The sequence below is a fragment of the Acinonyx jubatus genome, chromosome C1 (genome assembly GCF_027475565.1).
Source record: "Acinonyx jubatus isolate Ajub_Pintada_27869175 chromosome C1, VMU_Ajub_asm_v1.0, whole genome shotgun sequence".
Lineage (NCBI taxonomy): Eukaryota > Metazoa > Chordata > Mammalia > Carnivora > Felidae > Acinonyx > Acinonyx jubatus.
Genome location: NC_069381.1, coordinates 123,272,494 through 123,290,339, shown reverse-complemented (window position 1 = coordinate 123,290,339; position 17,846 = coordinate 123,272,494). Strand labels below are relative to the sequence as shown.

At 42.9% G+C, this 17,846-nt stretch overlaps 2 long non-coding RNA genes across 3 annotated transcripts in view; one reads left to right on the top strand and one right to left on the bottom strand.

Moving 5' to 3' along the window:
• The window catches only part of LOC106978237 (uncharacterized), a 76,219-nt gene that overhangs the window by 46,420 nt on the left and 11,953 nt on the right, over nucleotides 1-17,846 (top strand). The window contains exons 3-12 of one of the 2 annotated variants that reach the window (XR_008295289.1): nucleotides 4,250-4,388; nucleotides 6,388-7,429; nucleotides 7,537-7,572; nucleotides 7,650-7,717; nucleotides 7,840-7,934; nucleotides 9,133-9,210; nucleotides 9,469-10,816; nucleotides 11,014-11,132; nucleotides 11,410-11,492; nucleotides 12,974-13,111. This is a non-coding gene — a long non-coding RNA (uncharacterized LOC106978237). Of the gene's footprint in view, nucleotides 1-4,249; nucleotides 4,389-6,387; nucleotides 7,430-7,536; nucleotides 7,935-9,132; nucleotides 9,211-9,468; nucleotides 10,817-11,013; nucleotides 11,133-11,409; nucleotides 11,493-12,973; nucleotides 13,112-14,665; nucleotides 14,719-17,846 lie in introns of those variants that run through there. The other variant, XR_008295288.1, reaches the window with a different exon arrangement.
• The window catches only part of LOC113598246 (uncharacterized), a 41,449-nt gene that overhangs the window by 11,674 nt on the left and 11,929 nt on the right, over nucleotides 1-17,846 (bottom strand). The window lies entirely within an intron of this gene.

Below are 17,846 nucleotides of genomic sequence, written 5' to 3'. Positions count from 1 at the left end.
CCTGAATAGCCAAAGTAATGTTGAAAAAGAAAAACAAAGCTGGAGACATCACAATTCTGGACTTCATGGTATATTACAAAGCTGCAATCATCAATACAGTGTGGTATGGGCACAAAAACAGACACATGGATCAGTGGAACAGAATAAGGAACCCAGAAGTGGACCCTCAAACATATGGCCGATTAATCTTTGACAAAGCAAGAAAGAATATCTAATGGAAAAAAAGTCTCTTCAGCAAGTGGTACTGGGAAAACTGGACAGTGAGAAGAATGAACGTGGACCATGTTCTGACACACACACACACACACACACACACACACTCAAAATGGATGAAAGATCTAATGTAAGACAGGAAACCATCAAAATCCTAGAGGAGAAAACAGGCAACCTACCTCTTTGAAGAAGTTGGCTGCAGCAACTTCTTGCTGTAAATTAATTATGCAAAATAAAATTATTGTAATTTCATTGGATTACTTACTATTTTGCTATTTATCAGGAACTATAGGTTTTTACTAATAATATGTTTTGACAACAAATTTAATTTTGTTTTTTCCCCTCTTAGAGCCTCAAGAGTATCATGGTAAGAATTTAAGCTTTAGTTTTCTTTGCAATATTTTCTCAGTACTGGTGTTTGATGGCTTTTTTTTTTTTTAATGTTTGAGTGAGAGAGACAGAATGTGAGTGGGGGAGGGAGACACAGAGTCCAAAGTGGGCTCCAGGCTCCTACTTATCACCACAGAGGCCGATGGGATAGTAGAACCCATGAACCGTGAGGTCATGACCTGAGCCAAGGTCAGACATGCAACCAATTGAGCCACCTAGGTGCCCCTTGATGTGCGTTTTAATTCACCTAAGGATAAATATGGTGACTTCTGATGTCTAATTGACTTGTTAACTCTTGATTCATCTTTCTCTTCCCTGTTTGGAGCCTACGTGATAATGTGGAGGGAGTTGCCATCTCTTAAGACATCAGGAGGAGGAACATGTCACCAGAGTAGAGGGAATGAAATGAGTGTAATTTTACATAGAAATGGTTAGGAAACAAGTGATGATATGAGTGTGAGGTTTGGAGTGAGTACTTTGCTATGACCTGGTTCTTGGTGAAATGTGAGAATGAGAAAACACTCTATCTACAAGCCTATCAAGAAGCCTAAGCTTAGAGACGAAGCCAGATATTGCCAGGCAGGGTGTGTGTCACAAGAGAGGTTTAAACTATGGTTTTGAGTCTGAGGTGGAAGGAGCCATTCATGCCAGGGGAGAATGAGTGGAAATGAATTTGTTGCAAATGGGGGTAATGTATTCTGCATGGGCTTAATAGACTGTGGTGATTCTGTGGTGCTGTCTGTTGACAGCCAGGGTGGATGCCTGACACTTAGCAAGCCCTCAAAGGCTGGTGTTCATCCCTTTGAATGCAGCAGTGGTGGCGGGGAAGAGTGATCTCAGAGCATGAGAGCTCTCACACTGGGCCAACAGAAGAGAAGTTTGCACTTCATGGTCAGATGACAGAAATAATCCCTGTTGGAGGAGTCTGTTCTAGAGCTTACATGTGTTGCCTGTAATTGGGTCCTTCGTGTGTGTTGAATAATACCTGTAAGGTTGGAGGGTAGCATTCTCACATTGGGATGAAAAAAGTTTGTCTTCTGGGAATTGCCATTAATCCAGATCCTCCAGCCACTAAGTGTAAAGCTGAGATGGTACCCGTATGTTTGATTCCAAAGACCTTGTCCTCCAGGGCCCCCAGCCTCGGGTTCATGAACGGCAATCTGTGAGCAGCAGGAAGTCATCCAAGGCCTTTGAGTAGTCAATCAGTCAGCGGTTTGAGCTTTCCTTGTGTGGAATTCCAAATAGCACCTGGGGGTGTAAGTGGCTCAAATCAAGACTAAATGATGGTTTTTTGTTTTTGTTTGTTCCTTTATTTGCAGGGACCTATCTATGTACCTTAATACTTGGAAGAGAGAAATGTAAGTTGATAGGATTTGATTTTTGTTTCATCTCTGGTGGTGACATAAGTATTTGAAGTGATTGAATTTTCCAAGAAGGATGCTTCCAGATGGGAGAGAAATTAGAAGATATTTTATTGTGTTTCTCCATTTTGGACAATATTTTAAATAGGAATCTCATTGAAATAAGGTTTTCTTAGGTTTAGAATGTGCTAAAACTTGATTTCTTCAGGCACAACAGGAAAGCTAAAATGTTAGTTACACCCACCTGTCAGATCATGTGTGCTGCTAATACACTGGGATTATTTGATGTCACTGGTTTGGTAACAGCCTTAGAACATGTTTTGTCTCCTTTTAGTTAGTTTACAGCAAATAATTGAGAAGGTCAATACTTTTAAGAAAGAAAACAAAGAACATCATTGCTGAAAAAACATCCATTTGGGAACAGCAGGTAGCATTGCCCTTTCAAATATTTTTTTGTGATTTCATTGTGGTTACTTCCACTCTGGTAGATCATCCTACTGACCTATTTCACGTGTTCTATAAACAGTACCAATTCAAGACAAGCTTCACAAATGTAAAGAGCTACCTCTTTATTTGTGAAAGGAGTCACACATTAGAAGATAGGTTTATCTAGCATTATGCTTTTTTTTTAATTCTGATTCCTTTTTCGTGTTTTACACAACAATGAATTAAGGAAGTGTCTTCAGGAAACTAAGAGAGAAAGTAAATTTCTCTCTGATGAAGCTCAAATTGATGGTAAGAATCCCTTCTTTGCCTGGATTGCATTCTAAAAACACAAGTAAAAGTAATGAACTATTATTACTCATTAAACATGTTTTGTTGAAGGAGAACATCAAAATAGTGGAGCACTTTAATGAAATTTTTAAAAAATAGTGTTTATTAATTTTTTGAGAGATAGAGACAGAGCACAAGCAGGGAAGGGTATAGAGAGAGAGGGAAACACAGAATCCAAAACAGGCTCCAGGCTCTGAATTGTCAGCACAGAGTCCGACACAGGGCTCAAACTCCCAAACCATGAGATGACAACCTGAGCTGAAGTCAGATGCTTAACTGACTGAGCCACCCAGGGACCCACTTTAATGAAAATTTAAATGATACCCTTCAAAGTGCGCTTACTACCTTGCAAACTCAGAGAGAGAGAGAGGAATGTGAAGAATCAGGAAGTGGTAAGAGTTGGCTGCTGAGTTTTACTGTAATTTGGCTTTGGAGGCTTTTTGTTCATTGGGTGAAGTGAGCACAGCATATTTGCTTGCCGTTTACCACAGTAGAGAGTGGGCCTCTGGGAGCCAAACCTCTTTCTGAACAATGAGCTGGAATTTCACTAGGACCACCAAGATGAGTTTTGCTATTTCAAGGACTAGGTGTTATCTTTTATTTTCACAACTAGGTAATTATCACATCATTCAATTCTGCCCTCCAAGATATGTAGAAAATACCCAAATATAGTTGGGAGAGAAAGGGTGATAGCCACAGTGTATAATCCTTTACTTTAAAAAAATATTTTTAAATAATTCTTTATGAATTTTTTTTTTAAATTTTAGTGAAAGAGGGCATGTGAGTTGGGAAGAGGGGCAGAGGGAAAGAGAGAATCTTAAGCAGGATCCACACTCCGTGTGTGTGCAGCCCAACACAGGTCTGGATTGCATGATCCTAGAATCACGACCTGACCCAAAATCAAGAGTCTTATGCTCAGCTGACTGAGCCACCCAGGTGCTCCATAGTCTCTTTCTCTCTTAATGTTGAACAGTGAATTTTCAACATGAATGGGGGAGGGGGATACACACGTGTGTGTGTGTGTGTGTGTGTGTGTGTGTACACACACACACACACACACATTTGTATACCACTAAGAAAGCCATTTATGAGTTTTAAGACATGAACTATTTTCCACCATCTTTGTCTTCTAGTTATATTTATGCCTCAAGGTCTTTGTTTATTGTAATGCACAATCCTGCTGTGTGAGGTACACTCAAACTGTTCAATCAGTTTTCTATGAAAGTCTTTTCTCATATCTGTCTTAACTACAAGATGCAAATGTTGAATTCGAGGATGTAGAGCTAAGAGCCTTGAGGTCCAATAACTGTCAACTGGAAGGTATATTTTCTGTTGGGGAGAAATCCCCATATGGTGGCAATGACTTTGCATTGGAAAGGGAAAGAATACCTTCATACCTTCATAGTTCTTGCCCTTTTTCTGTCTCACCAAAATCAAGACTCAGGTCATGTGCACATTTATAAAGAAAACACCTTTTTTGTTTGTTTGTTTGTTTGTTTGTTTGTTTACAGAAAATAAAAAGACCCTGGAAGACAAGTGTCATGCATTGAGGTCTGTGAAAGCCACAAAGGAAGCAAAAGTCAAACAGCTGAAGGAAAAAGCACATAACCTGGAAGAATTCTATGAACAAAGAAAAGTGGCTACAGAAAAGTAAGATGTTCATGTGAGAACTGTCACAAGGACTGCATTGTATGAAAGAATGTGGCAGACAGTAGAGATAATTCTATTTCTTTTGGAACTGGGTCCAGAGTGTTTTTGCCAAATGCACTCAGTAGAATTGGGCCTGCCCTTCATACCTTGCTTTCTGTAACATAGCCTGCATTTTCCTTTCTGTCCTAAGTGCTTGTCACACATTGCGTCATGTATTTGGGGGTGGAAGAGGGAAGGTACTCTGGATTGTCCTGTAGGTTTCAATCCCATCACACTGTTTTGTCATCCAGCAATTAGGTCATTTTTGTTCAGGACCAGACATGGGTCAAATATGTGTGGGGAAAAAACTGAATTATCTTGCTGCAGAAACAATAGATGTTGCTTTCTGGAAAGTGGGTAGGGATGCCAGCAGTACTGGATCCCTGCATCCATTCTGCCAGTGAGATTATTCACTGTAGGCCCAATCCCTAAGAAAGTGAAGTTGTTTCCTGTCCCCTGAGTTTTTAAGTATAACTCTTCTGAGTCTTGATCAAAGTCTGCAGCTTCACTAGGGCTCATCTTTGCTGGCCGCCCCTGAACTACACTTGTTTACTTCTAAGTCTGTGCCCATAAAGTTGTTCAGCTTCTTTGCCGTTCAGATGTATGCCGCCCCCCCCCCCCCATCAATGATGAGTCCTAGGGAGATTGGGTCCAACTGCCAGGCTGGCTTTGTCCTGGGCTTCCTTCTTCTCCTTCTTGGTCTTGTGTGTCTTTGTGGAGTTGTTAGATATTTGGTGCATTCACTCACATGCTTCCTCCTTTGTACAGATTTCCTTTTGTTCTCAAGAGGAGATCAGGGACTTTAGAGTCCCTCATTCATGTTGGAAAGTGAAGTCTTCCTTCTCTTCCCTGGAGACTCAGCTTTATGTTAGTCCTTCCCACACCTGGGGTTAGGGCCTGCTCTGTATCGCATCTTGTTTTTGTTAATTCATAAGCTCTTTCTGTGAGTGGGTGCAGCACCCTGACCACCTCTCTCTCTCCAGCCCCTTACAACAGAGCCACTACATGACAACCACTCCAGAAAACATTTGCTGAAGGACTCCCTGAGAGGCCAGAAGTAAATGCTTGTGCCTTTCTCTGTCTAGTGCTTTTGTGTCCGTTTCTAAGAGATTTTCAATTTTGCATGTGATTCTTGAGTACATCAAGTGTCAAGTTGAAACCAGATCAACACCACAAACAAAATAGTCTGAGGGCAACACAGCAAACCAGCCTTGCCAAGCATTGCCTGTTGCTGCTTTCACTATCAATGGAATCAGTCTTTTTAAAGTAGATTTGGTTCTATGAAGTTGAGAGTTTTCCATCTGAAATCTGTTTCCAGGAAGTAAACGCACACTGTGTGACCATTCATATCAGGTTGTACTTCAGGAGATGTTACTGCAAAGATTGGCCTTTTTCTCCACCAGGATCGGTGAAGGTGGAGGCAGGGATTGTAGTCCTGAACTCTAGCGATGTCTGGGAGTGAGCTGCAATGTTGGTGAAGCCATATCCTGGAAGGTCATCTTTCAGGGTGATTGTGTCATGGTACAACTTTTGGACTGAGAATCAGGTCTCCCCATGGAGGTGTAAGACTAGTGATGATCCCCTGCTTCATCCTAATGGGTACAGTTGGTCAGACATGGTTTTTCACATTGATGAAATGAGTCTTCACCATCTCAAACAAAAGACCAACTCTGGGAAGGCACAAAGTGCAATGTTATTTGATGACTTTATGATAAAGGAGAGGAAACAGAGAACTAGAAAGACAGTTCTGATAGCAGAGTTGTGGCAGCAGACAGAAGTTGAATTTTCTTTAACTTAAATGGGGTGTTCACTTCATTTCTCTGATTGTGTTGTCAGTCTGTGCATTTATGGGAGATATGGGGGAAGGGATATTTGCATAGGCCTTCAAGAGTGCTGGGAGGTACAAAGGGAGAATTTCTGGACGTTGGTCCTGACTGTGTATATATCTTTCCCATCTTAGGAAGCTGAAAATGACACTGTGAACTGGTGGCAAAGAAGAATCAGCTGGCAGCTGCAGGTAAAATTTGAAAATAGCTACAGAAGGGGTGCCTGGGTGGCTCAGTCGTTTAAGTGTCCAACTTTAGCTCAGGTCATAATTTCACAGTCCGTGAGTTCGAGCCCTGTGTCAGGCTCTGTGCTGATAGCTCAGAGCCTGGAGCCTGCTTTTGATTCTGTTACCTCTCTCTCTGTCCCTCCCCCGCTCATGGACGCGCTCACTCTCTCTCTCTGTCTCAAAAATAAACAAACATTAAAAAAAAGAAAATAGCTACAGAAGAAATAAACAAGTACAAGTGAGTTCAGCTACTGATTACCAGCAGCTCATGAAACATCTGTTCATTTTTTTGTTTTTAACCTTTTTACAGTGTTTAGACTCAACATAGTAATATAAGCAAAAATTCAGAGGACATATGCATAGAGTATTAACAGATAAAAAAAAAGGTAAGTTTTAGAACAAAACAATTAAGTTTCTAAACATTTGTGGATCTCAAGCAATGGCCAGACTGTGTGGAAACTTCGTCCATGCCAACATTCCTTGGGGGTGGTGTCAGTTGTCATAATCTATAGGAGAGCAGTGTGTCATATGATGAATCATACCCATCAACATGGTAGTGCCATTTCATGGCCCTTGTCTTTGCAACCCTGGGAAACATGGTGAGGATATAAGTTAAAGGAGAATAGAGCTTTATGATGAAAGACACTTGTCACATGATGAATTAGGCCAAGATTGAAAATGGGAAGGAATTCTATGAACTCTGAACCCTACAAGCATGGAATAATAAGGAAAGGATGTAACAATAGCTTTGATCCTACTGTACATTTATAATCATGTAAGAGTAAATTGTATCGGGGACAGATACGAGGTTGATGGGAACGTGGGCAGATTATTTAAAATCATACCCAATATTGGGCCTTATCTGACAAAAGCAATTGTGACTCAGAGGCAACAAATTGAACAAACACAAGAACAGCTGCAGCAGGCAGAGCTCACCTTCAGACACTAGGTAATCTGAGTTCTGCCTGACATACTGAACCCTAAGCACCTCATGCAGGTGAGTGTAGTGGCCCTTGGAATCCCTAAACACGGGCTTTTCATTGTTGGCTTTTTCAGATTGCAGTTCATGAGAAGAATGCTCAGCACAACTGGGTGCTTTCTTGTTTCCTCCTCTTTCTTTGGTGCACAGTCTGGCAAGACTGAAGGTGGATGTGTTTTTTCTCCCCCAGATCAAGACTCAGATCTGGGACAGGGAGGTGGCAGAGCAGAGCAGGGAGGTCGCCTACTTAAAATACAGGTGTGGCCATTTGACTGGCATTTTTATGGGTGTTTCGAGGGATACACCTGCACTGTTTGTTGTCTAGTAGAGGACGTATTGTTGGAACTCTTACAGAAGTCCATTCTTTTTCTGTATCCAAGACTGGATGTTATGGAAGGAAAGAGGCTGCCTGAGGGATACATGAGGCAGAAACCAATGCCTGGAAGACCAGAGATGCAGAACCCTCCAAGGAGAGGTAAGGAGCATGTTGTGACATACAGTGGCCTAATTTCTGCTGTGCAGCCTGTTCCTGTGGGTGATCATCGTGTGGTCTGGAAAGAATCACGGGCACTAAGGACAGCAGGTGGTCTGAAGGGGTGATAGGAGGGTGTTCTCCTCTGGTGCCGCAGGCAGTGGGGCACTTGTCCCTGTGACTGGTGGACACATGCCCCTCCTCTGTGACCCTCCCACCTCCTCTAGCATTCCCCTGTCTGAAGAGCCTGGAAAGGATGACAGGACATGGGCCTCATCCTTCTTCCCACCTGGACTCAATGTGAAGACTTTAGTTTATTTGAGGAGAAGGTCATTTATTTACTATTTTTAATGTTCTTTATTTTTGTTTGGTTTTGTGAACTGTAGCCCTACATGCCTAAATTCAAGTTCCATATAGCTTAGTCCTCTGATGTTATCAGTTCAACTCTGCAGTTTAACTGCTAAATTCTCATAGTTTTCATTTTCTCAATAGTGTAAAATTAGTCTTTACTTATATAATAACTTCTCACATGTGGAAGGCAGCTTATAGATAAGCTGAAAGATTGAACAATTCGCCTTAAGTCTGAAGAAACGCACCCTTCTTAAGGATTCATTGAGGATATACACCAAACCGGTATTCTCAATTTTATTCTTTTTTTAAAGTTTATTTATTTTGAGAGAGACAGAGTATGTCTGGGAGGCATAGAGTGAGAGGCAGAGACAGAATCCCCAGCAGGCTCCACACTGTCATTGAGGACCCAATGCTGGGCTCGAATTCACAAGCTGTGAGATCATGACCTGAGCCAAAGTCAAGAGTCAGATGCTTAACCCAAGCGTTAGCATTGAGCCACCCAAACGTCCTCATATTTATTCTTAATCTGTAATGAAATGGTGATTTCCCATGATGTATACTGAGAAACCTGTTTTATTGATGAATTCTAAATTGCTAGTTGAGCCTGACCTGTCCACAGTTATTTAATTATGAAACAACATGGACTAGGGCACCATGAGGTCTTAATCAAAGTGAGGGGATGGTTCTCCCCCTTATCCTTGGGGGTCACCTGAGGCATGTAGGATACCCTCTGCCTCTGGTCAGGGACCTGAGTGTAGGGAAAAGTTTAAGATACTTGAGCAATCAGAAGAGGGATTGTTTTCATTCCGCACAGTCCTCTAAAAGCAGAATAAACCTCTGTCCCTTCTAGGGTCTTTAGTAGATCCAGAAACTCTGAAACCTCTGTGAGTTACAGCAGCTCTGTACCAAGAATGCAGACAAGGACAAGGTAAATGCTGGGGCCATTCTCAGTTATAAGTCTTTCAGGAAAATCTCCTCTTTTCTGTAGAGCACACTCTCCTGGCCTTGTCATGCCATTTTGCATGTTGTGTGGTATGTCTGTTTAATTCTTTGTTTTCCAAACGCACACTCATAACCCAGGAGCCCACAGGCGTGTCAATTTGTAGTGTGTCAGCTTTCTGTGGTAAGTTTAGAAGCCAAAAGTGCTTAGAGACTGAGTACCTTAAGGTCTTTCCATGTGTTTCAGGAAATAACGAGAGGAGGATGACCCCACACTCCAAACAGAAGTCTCCTGGCCTGGGTGACCCCTTCCAACCTCACCTCTGTGGGAACAGTGTGGCTGCTGTGTCTTCCTTTCTTGATTCTGGCTAGGAGATTAACCTGTTAGAAAGTCTGCCATATTGTTTAAAATTCAAAAGTGCAAAAAGACATCATGACTCCAACTTTATATGTTGTGCCCTGTGCTATTTAGAGTGGTCTTTGATAAAGTCAATGTCACCAGTCATCACCTTCCCGTCTTTGTTGGTAAATGAGTTGTCTGGAATCCTTCCAGCTATACCTGAGGTATAAATAGTTTGAATACCGTGTCCTTCAGTTATGTTTACATGAGCAGTTTCTGGTTGTGTCCCCAGTCACTGTTAGAGCTGATACAGTCTCATGACACATACCAGGAGTTTTATACCAAAACACTTGCATTAAATCTGTTATGTGAATTTCTACCTCTTTTTTCTGTTGGACATAATTACTGTGTCCTGTAATATGCTTAAAGTCGGAATTCCCTATGAATTAAGATGAACACATCTGAGCTTTGTAGACATTTACAAGTAACTTGTTCTTCACAGAAGACTATCATTCCCCTGCAAGATTCCAGGCATCCTCCACTCTCCAGAGGTCTCAGAGGCCTTTGACAACACTTCAAGAGGGAAGACTCCTTTGTAAGGGAGAAGAGCAGAGGAGGCAAAGTGAGGGTCCGGCTGCAGAACTTTTCGCCAGGAGTGGCTGTGATTCAATGAGCAGAATATGAGCTGTTTATTCCCATTTTTTTGTGTTCTTAATATACCAAAAACAGAGCATGTGGAGTTGTTGTAGAGGAGAATGCAGGGTGAACCTGGACATCGATGTCTGCCTGTCTGGGGAATGCTACTTCATTAGTCTGTAATTACTTCTGTTAACCCTGTAGGACAGGACCCTTGTCATTTTACTTCTGCAGACATGGGCAGTGATGTGTGAGGACAGTAGTTTCACCTCTGGCATCTACTACCCCAAGCTGTAGGTGTTATCCAGTGGCAGGGACAGAGTTTTCAGGTACTGATGCTACTCTCTTGGATCCTGGTGGCAGAGAAGGTGGCAGGTGCTGACACGTTCTTCTCTGAGTTACAGCTGCTTTTGGTATTGGTTCTCTTGTCTGGCATACGAATGTAGCTGTCACTTCTGTTCTGCAGGGCAGTCTGGATTCTGGGGACCTCCTCCATTAATGGACGATTCTACCTGCCCTACCCTAGAGGCACCCTGCCCCCATGGACTATTAGGCACATCCACCTCCTGAATCTTGGTGGCCCTGGGGCTACCCTGAACCCCTCCACCTGCAACTCTTGGTAAGATGATGTGAGCACTAGAAGTTGACTTGTAAAACACACTCATATTTTTGTTGCTGTTAGGTCTTTGGCCAAGGTGCAGAGGCAGTACTACAGACCATTGTGATGCAAGGGGAATGTGTCTGCTGCCATTACCACATTCCTCAAGTTTCTCATGATCTCATCTTTGTCATTTCCCCCACCATGTGTTGGTACAGGTGTCTCTTGTGGAGAAGGAATGGAGCTGTGTGCAGAAAAGCAGACATAGCGCTTCTGCAGAAATGCCCTGTACACATTCCACATGCTGGGATCTGTGAGGCATAAGGCACAGCCTAACGTATGTCCATCTAGTCGGGCCCCAGCCATCCATAGTTGTTCGATGAGTGATGAATAGATCTGAATCAGGGCTTTTAGGAGTCTTCATCAAGTTATAAGGGATGGTTCTTCAAGTTCTTCTCGGGGATCACCTGGGGCATGTGGGATACCCTCTGCATGTGATTTGAGATCTGACTGGGGCAAATAGTTTAAGTTGTTGGAAGAATGAGGGGAGGGTGTTTTTGTTTTTGATCTCCAAACAGTCTACTCAAATCAGAATAAACCTCCAACCCTTCTAGGGCTCTTTGCAGATCCAGAAGTAGGTGTCACTCCCAAGAGTAACATCAACACTGGCTCTGCCAAAACTGCCAAGAAGCACAAGGTAAATGCTGTGGCCATTTTCAGTTCTATGTCTTTAGGGACAGCCGCATCTTTCTGTACAGCACACTCTCCTGCCATCGTCTCTGGTTTGTGTGTCGTATGGTATGCCTGCTGTTCTTGTTTTTTTTGTTTTTTCCAAATGCAAAACCTTTACCCCTGAGTCTACGGGCTTCCCTGTTTTCCACCTGGCATCTCTTTGTGGTAACTTTAGAAGCTAAGCGTGCTTAAGGGTGAGGACCATAGGGCTTTTCTAATGTGTTCCTGGAGTAAATCAAGGAGGATGACACCACACTCCACTTGGAAGTCTCCTACCTTGCCTCATTCTTCCTGGATCTCCTCAGTGTGTAATCGTTGCTCTTGCTGTTTCTTCCTCTCCTATTTCTATCAAGGGTTTTAATGTGTTCAGAAAAATCTGTGGGTATCCTTACAATCTGAAAATGCAAAATGCCTTCACTCCAACTTCTATTTTTGTATGTGTCATTTAGAATGGTCTTAGACAAAGTAAATTTCATACCCATCAGCATTTTGGTAAACTTGCTGTCCAGAATCCCTTTAGATGTGCCCTGGGTGTAAATACTCTGAACTATAAGAGGTGACATATTTGTCATAGAAAACATGCACTGAAATTTAAGTTGTGAAGAGAAAAAAATCCAAGATTACCTGTGTGGCAAGTCCCCACCGTGTCCTTCACTTGTGTTCACATGAGCACGTTCTCTTGTGTCCCGTGTCACAGGTACAGCTAACACATGGAAACTTACACCAGAAATCAAAGTGCATTTGTGTTAATTTTGTCTGTTAGAATTTCAGCTCATTTTTCCAGAGGACACAATTACCTTGCAAATTGTACTGTACTTAAACTGAGAAGTACCTCTGAATTAAAATAAATTAGCTGAACCCAACTAACATGTATAGGTTACCTGTTTCTCTAAGAGCATGCTTTTCCAGGTCCTCTGCAGGACCTCAGGATCCCCATCTCCCCATTGTCAGGAGAGAAGTAGATTGGGCACAGGCAGGGGCTTAGAGGCAGAGCTTTGAGCCACGAGGGCTATGATTCCAGTGTGGACACTGGCATTGTCATTCCTTCTCATTCTATAGTTCTTCACATACACATAAGCAGCCTCTGTGGTGGAGGGGGATGAAGGATGGAGGTTGATTCTGGACATAGATACCTTCCTATCTGAAATATGCTACTTTGCTAATTTGGTATTCAGTCTATAAATCTAGGAAAAGAGCCCTTGCTGTTTCTACATTTCCAGACACATGGAGATGCTAGTTTATCCCAATAACATCTATTCCCCACCCAAAGCTGTAAGTGGAACCCAAAGTATGGGTAGAGTTCTTTTGATGTCGATGCTGCCTGCTTGGAACCCGGTGGTAGGAAACCTAGTAGGATATGAGCACTACTCCTTTAGGTTTTTGCTTTTTGCCAGTGTCGGTGCTTGGTTCTGTCCTATGAACACAGCTTTCGTTTCTGTTCCACAGGCCATTATGTATGCAAGAGGGCCTGGCCCTTTCCTAGGTTCGCCTTGCAGGCTGTACCCCATGGATCACCCTTCATAACCAGTCATGGGCTATGGGCCACTTCCCCTCCTCCACCAGCTCCTCCACATACTCAGTTTGGTAAGACGACCTGAACGGGATGAGTGACTGATAAAGCGTATTCATCTTCTTCATGATTGACTTTGTGGGAATGATGTCGAGATGGTTGTGAGTGTTGGCAATCCAACTGCAACCTGCCTGAGGACACGGTAGCATATCTCAAGTTTCTCAGGACATACATACAGTGGGCAGTGTCACTTCCCTGTAATACAGTGAGCTATAGGTTTCTCTTGTCAAAATGAAAGAGGATTTTTTTTACGCAAAAGCAGACATATCAGCAGTACTGTTGTGTATTTTGGAGACACAATGTTTTGGGTTCTGTGAAGAATGAGGCTCACCCCTAACTTTTAGAGCATCAGGTGTCCTGTGTGAAAGAGGGACATGCATTAAATGACACAGACCTTGTGATCACCATAATGGAAACACCAGTGAAGGATCCGGTGCAGAAATGGGGGAAACTTGAACCACACAGGAATAGAAGGGAAGTTGAAGATGGTACACAGAGTTTGAGGAGGTGCAGAGGGGAGGGTGTTGGGATCAGTGAGATGCAGTTGGAGATCATTCCTGGCCACAGCCTGAGCAGGGAGTGTGAAGTCCACACAGAGCTGCTAAGTGGGATCACTCTCAGTGCACAATGCAGTGTTCATCTCCAAAATGTCAGTGTGTTGCCAAAGTGCATGTAGGTAATCATCTAAAAGGACTGTTGTCTCCCTGGGTTTTCCTGAAGGTTCTGGAAATTTGTGGGGGAGAAAATGCCCTGGATATATGGGGAATTTAACTTGGTCTTATGGAAATGCTTGCATGCCCAAGTTCATATCCCTCAGTGAGACTAAAAGTAGAGACAGGATCTAGATCAGCTCAGTGCCTACATTGGCCTTCAGCCTAAGTCTGACTCAGACCCACTTAGTGGGTCAACCTACAATCTAGGGTTGGCCAGAAGCCGCCCCCACTGGACCCCTGTCATCACCCTGACTACAGCTTTGCATCTCCTCAAACTTCTCTCACAATATCCTGAGGCTTTGCCTGTGTTCCTGCTGTCTCAGCCCTAATACCAGTTCTCAGTGGGACCTACACAGAGCCTCAGCTGTGTTATCGGTGAAAACAGGGGTAATATTTGTTTCTAAGAACATTATAAGAAGAAGACATTAAATACATAAAGCATCTACAAAATCTCTGGGAAGTGTCCACTCACCCTTCTCACAGTTTCAATTAAGATATCTCCACACAATGATCATCCAAAAAAGATGGTCACAGGAGTTCATTAAACTAAGACCATTAACAACTCAGCCCAGGGATTGGGAATCACTGTTTTAAACAGTAAGACAGGGTCCCTCATTTTTCTATTAAAATTCAGGCCCTACCAGACAAAGAAAGAAAAGATAATTATGAGAATGTGTACCTTCAGAGATCTAGATCTGAAGACAATCATTTTCCATTACATATAGACTCACAGATGCAGCCACACACTAAAGTGTTCATCTATGGCCACAGCCACAGATAAACTACAGAAGACAGAATGCATGTAGGAAAACATAAGATCAGAGGGAAATAAACCAAAATCTCTTTGCATTATAGGACAACTATTTTGAAATTTGAAGAGGACTGTGCGCAGTGACAGACTATGGTGATTATATATATTTATATATATATATATATATATATATATATATATATATATATTTAAGAAGGTGTCAGATCTGCCAGAATGCTTTCCCTGGCCATCCTGTCCCCTCCACTTTGTCTTTCCTACTCTCCCCTAATACACCTTTCATCGTTCTCTCTCTGTGTCAGCGTCTGCTTCTAGGACCATCTACCCTCACTCCCCATTGAGTGTACACAGTGGGGTTCCTGTACACACAGGTAACAAACTGGCAGCAATGGTGGTGATGGAAGAGAGAAGCCCGAGGGAGTTTTCCGGGGTGATGGTAACTTCCTATATCTAGATTTATGGGGTGCTTATTTTAGAAATATTCACTGACTCCCTGGTGCCTTGGGTCAGATAGACAGGTATCTGTCCCTAGGAAATGGCTGAGTTCTAATGGTGGGGAAGGATGAGGGACCAGCAGTGACTGTGGGAGAGGAGTGAGGAGGCCACACATGGAGTCAGACCCTCACCCAGTATGCCAGGTCTCCACAGACAGCACCATGTGTAGGAGGTCTCTGAGGAGCACAGATTTCTTGATCAGACCCGTGAACTACAGAATCCTCCTTCAGTTTCCTCACTGAGGGATGGCCAGAGCAGAGGCCAGCAGCTAGCAGACACCCTGATCATGGCTGGAGTGGAGCAGTGGACCTGGGGGATTGAGTCAGAGAAAGGGACAGGCAGAAGGTAGGGACAGGGAGTTTGAGAGACAAAGGGAAGAGAAGAGAAAGGACCTTTCTCTGCTGACTTCACCTACATTTCTGTGTGAACGAAAGGAGATTCTTGTCTCCAAGGGTAGGGAAGAGGGCTGGCAAAAAGAAAGAGTGACATTCTCAGCTCAAGTGCCCAGGGTATCTGCCTTGCTCTTGAGTACCTAACACAGGAAGCCCGTGCTTTCTGTCATAATTGGAACTGCAGCTCATACCATTTAGTGAAAATCAATCCAATTATGAATCCCTCAACATTAAAGTACTGCAACAAAATTAAGTGAACAGACTGAAAGATACAACACAGGATAAAGTCCAAAGGTAGACCCACTGCAATACTTATGGGAATACAGTCTATCAGAAAAGGAAGTACCCCAGTGCAGGCATTCAGACACCTGGGAAATATCCGAAAACGTGTAAAAAAAAATGTAGTCCTTACTTCCAAAGCAACATTAGTACTAGACACAAAGGGATCGTGATGTAAGGTTTAGAGAGAAACCATGTGACTTCATGGTGCTATACCCATGAGATCAAGTCTCATCAAATTATACCCTTTAACTTGAGGCTATTTGTTATATGTAAATTGCACCTCATTAAAGAGAGTTTCAAACATAAAATACTGAAGAAAATGTGGGAAAGTTCCTTTCTAATCCTGAAGTGCATGGGTGATAGGAGTCTGTCTGACCATATCTCAACAATCCAAAAAATGAAGACATTTAAAAAATTAATAATAGCAGAGTTAGGAGGACCCTGAGCTCATCCTGTCCCATGTTTTCAACTACATAACATCCACATCCAAGTCCATAAACCACAGAGCAATCCAAAGAGTGGCAGAACAAACTCCACAACTAAATAGAAGCTGTATCTGAAAGGTGAGGAATGTCAGAAAGGTGGAGGGCAGCTGCCTGCAGGAAGGGCAGAGAAAGTGAGCCCTCACACCAGGGAGCTCACACAGGGAAGACTAATCCCCAGAACATTTGGCTTTAAAACCAGAGGGGCTGAATTCCCTTGAATTTGGATCCTGGAGCTTTGGAGGTCAGTTGGCCCAGCACTGGGTGATCCAGGAGGATGAGAGATGAGCAGGTCCCTGCCTGTGTAGAGAGGCAATGGAAACATGGCATTTTACACAATGCCAAGGCAACAGGAGACAGATCTGTTCATGCTGACTTCTGGGTGGTTGGGGGACTTTTCCAACAATGAGGGAGCTCACAGTCACCATTTTTCTCCCCCACCCCCAGATTAAGCATGGAGGCACCTACCAGGGAGTGGACCTGCAAAGACACTTGCTACCTAACGTGCTAGCTGTGTGCCAGTCCCAAGAGTTCTCTGGGGGACTCACCCACTCCAAGCCTGCTGGCCTCAGGGCAAACTTTGTCAAAACTGCATGGACACCCTGTCTGGCCAGCTGCAGGCAAAGCTGCCACTGCACACTGTGCCCATCTGCACCGCACCCAGCTGTGCACCCCCAGCTACCCTCATCTGTCTCACCCAGCCACATGTCCCCAGCCACTGACATACTCTGTGCACAGCCTTGAGCCCCTGGTTGCCCTGGTACATAGCCCCCAGCCACCAAAGGACAGCTACAGATTTGTCAACAGAATCTTGGCAAGCCAGATGGCTTGGAAGTGACATGACATATTCAAAGTGCTGAATGGAAAAATCAGCAGCCAAGAATACTCTATCCAGTAAGGCTGTCATTCAGAATAGAAGGGAGACATAGAGCTTCCCAAACAAAAACTAAAGGAGTTTGCACCACTAAGTCAGTCCAGCAAGAAATACTAAGAGGGACTCTTTGAGTGGAAAGGAGAGACCAAAAGTGACAATGGAGAGGTAGAAAACACAAATCCAGTAGAAATGAATATTTCTGTAAAAAATCAATTGAGGAACTCACAAAAATGGATATAAAATATAGTAACATGTACCAAAACATAAGGAGGAGAAAATAATGGGTTCAAAGGTAAATGACCATGAACTTAATACAAATAGCTAAAAGCAAAGAAATTCTGTAAAAACCTAATGGTCACCATATATCAAAAACCACTTATAAATATGCAAAGAATAAGGAGAAAGAAATCAAAATATATCACTAAAGTAAATCAGCAAAACATGAAAGAGAGAAAGACAAGAAAGGATCGAGAAAATCATTAGACACCACAACAAAACAGGTAATAAAATGGCAATACATACATATAAATCAATAATTCCTTTGAAGGTAAATGGAATGACTGCTCCAATAAAAAGACATAGGGTGTAAAAATGGATGAAAAAACAAAACAGATTTATATGTTGTCTACAAGTGACCCATTTTAGACCTCAAGCCACCTACAGAATGAAAATCAGAGGATGTCAAGAAACATCACGTAAATGAATGTCAAAAGAAAGCCAGGGTAGCAATGCTTGTATCAGA